The sequence below is a fragment of the Camellia sinensis genome, chromosome 1 (assembly GCF_055761805.1).
Source record: "Camellia sinensis isolate YWXY chromosome 1, ASM5576180v1, whole genome shotgun sequence".
Taxonomy (NCBI): domain Eukaryota; kingdom Viridiplantae; phylum Streptophyta; class Magnoliopsida; order Ericales; family Theaceae; genus Camellia; species Camellia sinensis.
Window position 1 is genome coordinate 4,824,193 of NC_138961.1, and position 9,916 is coordinate 4,834,108.

The following is a 9,916-nucleotide window of genomic DNA, read 5'->3' on the forward strand; positions in this document are numbered from 1 at the left end:
AGTAGTATAGTTAATTAATAATTTTTTTGGTCACTTGCCAACAGTCCTATTAAATAGACTTATACAAGATTGATAAATTTATTAATAAGACTTAATGGATAATAAGTCCCAAAAGTATGACCTATTGGTAATTTATCTTAATTTTTTTGTTTATTTAATAATTATAAAATACAATTAAAACTTGGTAATATTAACATTGAAGAAATTTCATGTTAGTTGCATGCTTAACCAATTGCAAGAGCTAAATGAATGTATGACCCTAACACTGATCTACATCCATCACAAACCTTTATTTATTTATTTTTTTACCTTTCTCTTTATGTCTCTTTCTCTCTATTTTATCAATGAAAAAATTAAAATTTGTAGAGGCAATTGTCAAAAAATTCAAAACATATTTTTTTCTCATTTATCTCGTGATTCTTCTACAATTCTACGTCCTTGTAGGCCTCTTTTCGCTATACGAAAATGTACCACACCCCTTGTATTATTTGACCTCCTTAAAGCTATCACGAAGTATCAATTTACTCCTCTCAAAAATGATACAATTAAACCCTTCAATAATATATACTAATACATGAACTATAACTTGCGAGAATAATGTGTTGACATGGTTGCGCTACGTCTTCATTAGATGGAAGGGCCAATTTGATAATATTCAAATTGTTAATCATGCCACATATCTAATTAGATTAGATGGATAAACTTAGTGTAAAGTGAAATGCCAAATTAGATGTGGTTATGATGTTAATTGTTAAATTTCACCTAAGCATTTACTCATTAGTCCGTCTTTGGCATTTGATTTTATAATTTTTACTCATTTATTAGGGTAGCGTTTGGTAACGTTTACGTTTTTTATTTATGTTTACAAAAATTTTATAAACTGGTTTTTATTTATTTTTAGAAAAACAAAAACTACAAACGCGTTTGGTTTGATCAAAATGTTTGAAAAATTTTAAAAACATAAATTTAAAAATTTGTTTGTTCAGGTAAAAAATATTTATATTTATTTTTTATTATTTATGACAATGGAATCATACACGTTATAATTGAAAAAAAAAATTAATTAAAAGAATTATTTGAAAAAAAAAATTAATCGGAAAAAAATAATTGAAAAAAAAATTATCTGAAAAAAAAAAATTTGTTAGTCAAATTTTTAAATTTCTGTTTAAAAACCAACATAAACTCATTTTTTGAGTTTATGTTTTTTTTTTTCAAATTTACAAATTAAGACAACAATTTATAAACTAAAAAAATTATCAAACAAGTTTTCATGACAGTTTTTTAAACTTTTGTAAATATAAACTGAAAACAAAAAGGTTACCAAACAGACCCTAGAAATTTCACTTTGCTAATAGTTAAATTTCACCTAAACATTAAGGCTAAATTTCACTACTTGAAGAGAATAAAATTTCGCTAGTTGAAGACAATGAAATAATTATTACTATCAAGTTTCCATTAAAAAATATTAAAATTTTGGTAATTTAATATTTTAGAATTAATTAGACAACAAATTAATTTAAAATTGTTACTATTTGCATAAATTATCTAATAGATTAGGAATACCACGTGTTCATGTGCCCAACTAATAAAATAACTTACTTTTAGTTTGGATTTTTGAGAGCCCAAAATTAAAAAATCATTCAGCTTGCTTGGTTCCATTTTTCCAAAAACACTTTTCAGAAAATTCTACTTTCGTATTTTTTATTTTTTTTGTTTTTACTTAATTTTTTTTAATATTTTAAGCAATTTTTTACTTTTTAGACACACCTAAAAAGTAAAATAATTAAAAAAAATCTTTTAAAAATTCACTAAATACCAAAAATACAAGAAAAAAATATAAGAATTCAGTACATTTTTTGTGTTTTTATGTATTTATTAATTTTTTAAAATATTTTTTCACAAATTTTTTACTTTTTAGATACATGTAATTAAGATGCATCTAAAAAAGTAAAAAAAAAAATGTTTAAAATTTTAAAAATATTCACTAAAAACAAGAAAACCAAAAAACTTAATATTCAAAAAACTTAATCCAGAAAACTCAAAACAAATGCACTGGTAATTATGATAATGATTATGGAGGTGAATGATTGTAGTAGTAGAGGTGGTGGTGGAAAGGTGGTGACAATGATCATAAAAACTGTGATTGGTAGTGAAATGATGGTATGTTTTATGGTGATAATGACAATGATAATGAAGATGGTGGTAATAACAATGGTGGCTTGATAATGGTGGTGGTGGTGGTGGTGGTAACAGTGACAGGGATGGTGATGATGATAGCAACAATATTAGTGATAATTGTAGCAATTGTGAGGTTATAATGGTATATGTTGATGCTTATGCATAAATATTTATAAATTCAATTAGCATTAAATAATTATATAATTTAATGTGAGAAATTCGTCATAATTTAAATGACTTTTATCTTATAAACTTAAAATTTAATGAAACAAATGAATTGGATAAAGGGTACCCTGCCTCTTACACCAACACCACCACCACCACCACCATCCCCACTGTTACAACAGTTGTCATGCCCCATCACCACTTGAACTCCACTACTATCAGCTGTCATGCCCTATCACCACTTGAACTCCACTACTATTACTACTCTACCACCACTACCACAGTCGCTCCATATACCACCACCGCCATTGCTACTACCCTACCACCACATCCACCTTCACCCCACCGCCATGTCTACTAAAGTTCTTCATTGCCTCATTGGTCACAAAACCCTTGTCGGCAATAGTCAATGGCGACTAAATTGATGTTGGTCACTAATTATCTTATCTTTCGCTACTAAAACGAACTTAGTCGCCAAACATAACATTTTGTCGATGAAATATTTAATCGCCAAAAGTAATTAAATCAAAATGAAATTCTCTTTCCGCAACTAAAATATTTAGTTGCTAAAACATTTTAGTCGCTAATAATAATATAATTACCGACTAAAAATTTAAGTCACTAATAATAATACATTTAGCGACCAAATAGTTTAGTCATTATTAGTTTTCACGACTAAACATTTTAGTTGGCAAAAGATTAGATATTTTCATTTCATCGTCTTTTACGACCAAACATTTTAGTTACCAAAGGATGCCATGTTCTTTCGTGAATAAAATATTTAGTCGGCAATAGTTTCTTCCCTAATCTTGATTTATTTTGACTACTAACTATTTGGACACCAAAAGTCTTTTGTTTCTTTTTTACTACTAAATATTTAGTCATGAAAAACCTTTGCTTGCATTATTGGCTACTAAAATATTTAGTCGCGAAAAGCTTTATAATTTTTTTTTAATTAATTTCTTGACCACCTGTATTTATTTCATTATTAGTGCAACTTGTATATAAATAAAATATTCCATATACTGATGAAATTAGTAACCATTCCACAACATGCACACATTTCATTTTCAACCATCAAAAAAATTCATATTTAACATCAAATTATACATGCAATAGAAATTCCATATAAACCAAATATAATCCAACCTCAAAAATACAAGTCCATACATAACAGAGGATTAAACAAAATTAATATCCAAAAGTTAATCAGTACCACCAAAAACTAATTTGTACCACGCCAAAATTTAATCTGTACCACTCCAAAAGGTAATCTGTACTGCATCAAAAATTATCTGTACCACATCAAAAGCTAAGTTGTACCATGCCATAAAACTAATGTGTACGAACAATTCTAATCCGTAGACTAAAAACAATTTCTTTTGTACTTATCAAAAAAAGTCGTATCCACAATTCCACGCCAAAAACCATCTGTACAAATAAAATTAATCATTAGTATTAACTAAATATTGGAATATTTAAAATTATAAAAATATATATATAAAACTCGAATATAATTAATATTTTCAAATAAATCATTAGTTTTGCATGCTCGAATTTATATAAAAGAAAAATATGTAAAACTCGAACGCATATTTCAAGCAACAAGTAATATTTTACAAGTAATATTTTACAAGTAATAATTGCACGTAATTAATAATTATTTTTGCATATCCACCATCCGAACTCCTTTTTTCGATTAAGTTTAAGGTGTTTTTGCCCCTAATTCCCAGCCTACGTGTCTTATTTACGTACCGTCTGTTCCTACAGGTACATTTGGCAAGGGGAACCTACTGGTAACATCACAACATTGGCTGAGGGACTGTTTTGCATTTTCGCACCTCCAACGCCTTTTTTGACTAAACCTCATTTGGGAACGTGTTTTTTTAGTAACTTTTTGACTTTTTGGCTAAAATATGATGTTAAAAAACTAGTATGTTTGGGATGACTTTTTGATTTTTTACGAAAAGATATGCAAAAAGTAGAGAGAAAAGATAATCTTTGACTTTTTGATATAGGTTGTTAGCTTTTTGATTTTTTTAGTGACTTCTTGGCTTTTAGGCTAAAAGGATTACATCCCAAATGAGGGCTAAGTTTAAGGTATTTTTTACTCTAACTCCCAACCTACGTGTCCGATTTCCATACTGTCTGTTCCTACAGGTCATATTTGGCACAAGGAAGCTGGCTGTTACATCACAACATTGGTTGGGGGCCAGTTTTGTATTTTTGCCCCTCGAACGCCTTTTTTCGACTAAGTTTAAGGGATTTTTTACTCTAACTCCCAACTTACGTATCCTATTTATGTACCATTCGTTCCTACAGGTCATATTTAGCATGGGGAACTTGCTTGTTAGATCACAACATTGGTTGGAGGTCTGTTCGCATTTTCGCCTGCCGAATGCCTTTTTTCGACTAAGTTTAAGGCATTTTTGACTCTAACTCCCAACCTACATATCCTATGTACGTACTGCCTATTCCTACAAGTCATATTTGGCAAGGGGAAGCTGGCCGTTACATCACAACTTTGATTGGGAGTCTATTTTGCATTTTCACCCCTCGAACGCCTTTTTTTGACTAAGTAAAAGGCATTTTCGACTCTAACTCCCAGCCTACGTGTCCTATTTACGTACCATTTGTCTCTATAGGTCATATTTGGCATAGGAAAGCTGCTGGTTACATCAAAACATTGGTTGGGGGGCTGTTTCGCATTTTTGCCCCCCGAACACCTTTTTTGAACTAAGTTTAAGGCATTTTTTACTCTAACTCCCAGCCTACATGTCCTACATACGTACCGTCTGTCCCTACAGGCCATAATTGGCATGGTGAAGCTTTCGGTTACATCACAACATTGGTTGGGAGACTGTTTTGCATTTTTGCCACCCGAACGCCTTTTTTCGACTAAGTTTAAGGCATTATCCTTAAGATATAATAAAAATTGGGCCATAACAAACTTAAGAAGTCAAAAAACAAAAAAATCCACCTCCTACCCCAACATCTTCACTCATGATGCAGGCAACACAGGTTATACCTACTTAATAGCATTAATAGAGTCAAAATTGAAAGGAGAAAAACAGATTGTTTGAGGCAAGATTACCCCGCAGCCATTTCAGCAGCCTTTTTGACACTAGAGTCGTGTAGATTCTTCATCTCATCAGCACTCCCCTTAGCTCCAGTCTCTATTTTCTTTCCTTTTTCTGATGTTGTGGCACTTCCATCAATTTCAGAACTTGAACTGAAAATTTGTTGCACCTGTTTTAACTTTCCGTCATAAAAGGACTTCTATTTAGATAATTGCTTCGCTTTTCTTTGGTTAAATAACAAAGCATAGTGGTTGGACAAAGACTTCAATTCTTGCAAATAATAGCAATTTAGAATCTTAAGCCAAAACTATCATTCCAGATGACATTGAATTGAAAGACATTCTATCAAGAAGATAAATAAGGTGATCTCCAACTGTTCTGGACCTCCGTATATGTAGAAGCATCCATCAAATGTCACTTCTTCAAACAATTGATCCTCATCATCTTGTGCTCGAGCTTCCTTCTTATCAACTTCAATATCAGTTTCTGTAATCAGAAGATCCATGGTCTCCTTGCCTACAAGCTCAAGCACTTGCATTCCCTTTGCGGTAAAAGCTTTTCCACTCTATAAAACAATGGCACAGAAATAAGTGATGCACTATTTAAATTTTCAGAAATAAGCAATCCTCTCTACCGGAGCATCAAGTTACATGAAGCTTTCCTCTATAACTGATACACTATTTAAAATAACAAGCACATAATCAAAACAACAATATTATGTGTGTGTGCATGTACATATATATCCATCTATGTACAAGTAAATTATATATCACAATCAAATTTTGCATGAGGAAAGCACGTGGGAAGAGTTACACACCAGATTTCAGCACAAACAACATGTTGAGGGAACCCTTCTTCAATTGTCACCAGTCTACTTGTTTTCCAAACTGAAGCATTGATTGTGGCCCTATCTAGTGGCCTAATTGAACGAAGATTTATAACCTATTTCAACAGTAAACCAACACTACCATATTTAAACTAATACTTGAATTGATTGTAGGTGTTACACGAACACTACCATATTTATTTAATGTACTTTATACCTCATCACTGATCCCTTCCTTTGCAAGAATCTCAACTGCCTGAACATCACACTACACAGTTACATTTAAAAGGGGGGCACAAAATTAACTAACTGTAACCAAAGGCAATATGAACGAGAATTTGAAAGATATGCAATGTCAACGAACAACAGGGATCACTAATGTTCTCATCGAAGATGAATACAAAAGTGTTTATTAATGAACTACAACAAGACTATATGAGAATGCTTAGCTGCAGTTCAAAGTAATTTCATCCACAAAGCTAAAAGTAATGTCACAATATCATAGAGACTAATTCAAGCCTTAAAACTCTGTATTCTGTGTGGTAGTGACAGTCAAAACCGCTATACCTTATAGAATGTAGGATAATTACTAATTAGCATACTATACCAAATACAGAGATGCTCCTGAAATTTTTCAAGTTCAAACTATGGCTTCATTTTCTCAACTTAAGATCACTTCGTGTGCAAAAGCACTGTCCTCCCATGGAACAAGCAATGTTAGGTTCTAAATGACAAAGATCACATCTCAAAAGGATATAAAGTTTCATAGACAAACCTTAATGGCATAGCCCACCATCCTCGAAAAAGTTGTAATCATGACATCCTTTCCTTCTCTCTCAACCTAGGAGACAGAAGGTAATAAATTTTAAATAACAAAAATAGTGAATCATGATAAAATAAATAACAACACAAGACAGCATAAGCAGCCACAGAAACTATCATAGTCTTAAGGAAAAATACCTTAGCTTTCCCTATTGGGAGGCAAAAATTGGAATCAAGAACTTCTGCGAAATAGGGAAAGACTCACCATATCTGAAGCACAAAAGTCACATAGGATAATAATAATGATATATATGGATAAGGTTAATATATTACAACTTAATGTTGCACTGTACTCATAAAAACTCATTTTCAAGGAAAACAACATGATCAGAGTCTCTAATGGCAGCTTTTAGCAGTCCACGAGCATCTTCAGATAAGTATGGGGCTAGCACTTTCAAACCAGGGCAGGCACCATACCATGCTGTGAAACACTACATGACATTCCATATATGTCCTCAATGGTTATGTGTGTCACTAATTTAGAATTTTATCACTGAAAGCATATTTGAGATTAGTAATGAAGAAACTCAACATGTTCACAACAAGAAACGATACTGTGTAAATCAAATATTAGACTTGGAGGTACTCAAACCTTAAACCTAATAAATACCTAGTGAAAATGAAGAAGGAAAAAAAGAAATCTGACATTCTCCGTATTGAAGGTTGAAACTTATTGATACAGTTGTTTGCAACCGTCCAAATTGGACACAAATTTAATACTATTCAATTATCATCTATACATAGTGCTTTAGAGCTATGTAGTTACTATATATCTCTCATATTACCTTAAGGATACAAGCAATGATGCTTAATAACGTGTCATTTGTTTAGAAAACAACCAAGCGAGTAAAGAACCATCACTTGCAAAAGAAGCTTGAGGAACCATGCTTGGGAGTGTTGGGCACCTACACCAACAGCAACACCATTTGGTCCTCTAAAAACAATAGGTACATTGATCTGGCCAGCAGACATGTAATTTGAATTTGCAGCAAAATTAATGATGTGGTCAAGTGCCTGCAACAAAATGAAGATTGAGATCCCTTGGAGACATTAACTGCGATAGAAAGGCGGCCAACAAATTATAAAGAGAAACTCATATGCAACAAGAGCTGAGATACAAGATTTTAAATTAATTAGCTATTAGTTAAAGCTCCAAAGTAAGTTTGACCATCGTAACCAAGTAAAACAAATATAAATAGAATGTCATAAATTTTCTCTTTGCAAGGTGTTGGGGATGACAAAAATATAAAACAACGTTGACCTGCATTGAAAAATTAAATGCCATAAACTCCACAACAGGCCTAAGACCATAATAAGCAGCACTTACTCTGATGCCTGCAAAACTAGCATTTATACATGAGATGAAAGAATTATGGAAAAACAAAAGGCATATTTATATACATACACAAAAGTCAATCATCATTGTAGAAATTCAAGAATTCAAATCAGCAAGTTTACCTAAGAAGAGAGAATGAAAATAATTTGGTAAATTAAGCATGGAAATTAGCAAAAGGAGAAAGCCATAACAAGTCTAATAATAGGTCCCACCTCTGTGATTGGAGTATCAACAACCCTGTCGGGTCCATACTTCTCCAAGAGCCCTTTGGAAATCTATACAAAGGTAGTATAAATTGACGGTTATATGACCACGGACGTTTATATTCTTAATAGGGAGAGAGAGAGAGAGAGAGAGAGAGAGAGAGAGAGGTCTAACCTTGTATGCACCTTGGTACTCCCAACTTGCAATAAGAAAAGGGCACATAAGGAAAGCACAAAGTGAAATCTTATTAAAAAGTCAAAAAATTTGAGATGCTACTAAAATAGTGTACTTTTTTGTCTTTTTATATTTTTTGGGTCATATCACTTCTCTACTTTTTCTGCACATCTTTTCATAAAAGGTCAAAAAGTTACTAAAATAGCATATTCACATCACCTCTCTAGTGCCCCTTTTTAATTTTTAACTCAGAAAAAGAATGAGATAGAAATCTGAGAATAGGCAAAAAAAAAAAAAAAAAAAAAGAGTAAAGCCTAAATCAGTACACAGTCCATCCTCCGATAATCATGGATTGATAAGACCAACACAAGTTTAGGGAGAGAGAATTTAAAGGACGAATGACCTCTGTAAACAAATATGGAGGGTATGAACAAGGAAATTATGCACCTCTGAAATCCAAGAAAAGACAAACCCAAGATACAATTTATTTAAATTCTCATATTTGTGACATGCCTGGCCAAGGATTGTATCTTCACTAGCCTTCTCCAATTTATCCAAACTAGCCTTACGTCGTTTATCGTTCTCATCTTCACTTTCTCCTTGAACTGCAGATCCTTCCATATCATCCTCCTTCGAAGATTCTAAGTCCTCTTCAACCACATTCTACATATCCGCAATGCTCTTTGCTGCGGTCTTAGCAGCCTCAACAGACTGCAGCATGAAACCATAACTTAACAAGGTTGCAAATAATCTGCCAAGGACATCATGTAGCAGAGCACTGAATGTTAGGAAAATAACACATGGACATTCGAGAACCATGTTTATATATTGTCTCCCTCATTTCAGATTGAAAAGCATAATTGTCTATTTTGTAAATACCAGTAAATAAAAAATGAAAAAACCAGATCATCTCAAGTATTCATAAGATACTCATAAAGCCTAATACACATGATTTTAATTCTGAACTTGTTTTCATTGTGACATGCATTGTGACCAATTTTAGCAATTTTGACTACAACAAACAATTCCCTAAATTCTTGAGGATGGATACTTCTCACACGATTATGAGGCGGATCTTGAGCAGAGTGCCGAGCGTGAGGAAGCATGTGAAGGCAAAGGGCTTGGACAATG

At 32.4% G+C, this 9,916-nt stretch overlaps 1 pseudogene; it reads right to left on the bottom strand.

Annotated features, from left to right (window-relative positions):
• Nucleotides 1–6,033: 6,033 nt before the first annotated feature.
• Nucleotides 6,034–9,406, bottom strand: LOC114317483 (pyruvate dehydrogenase E1 component subunit beta-1, mitochondrial-like; annotated as a pseudogene).
• Nucleotides 9,407–9,916: the final 510 nt, after the last annotated feature.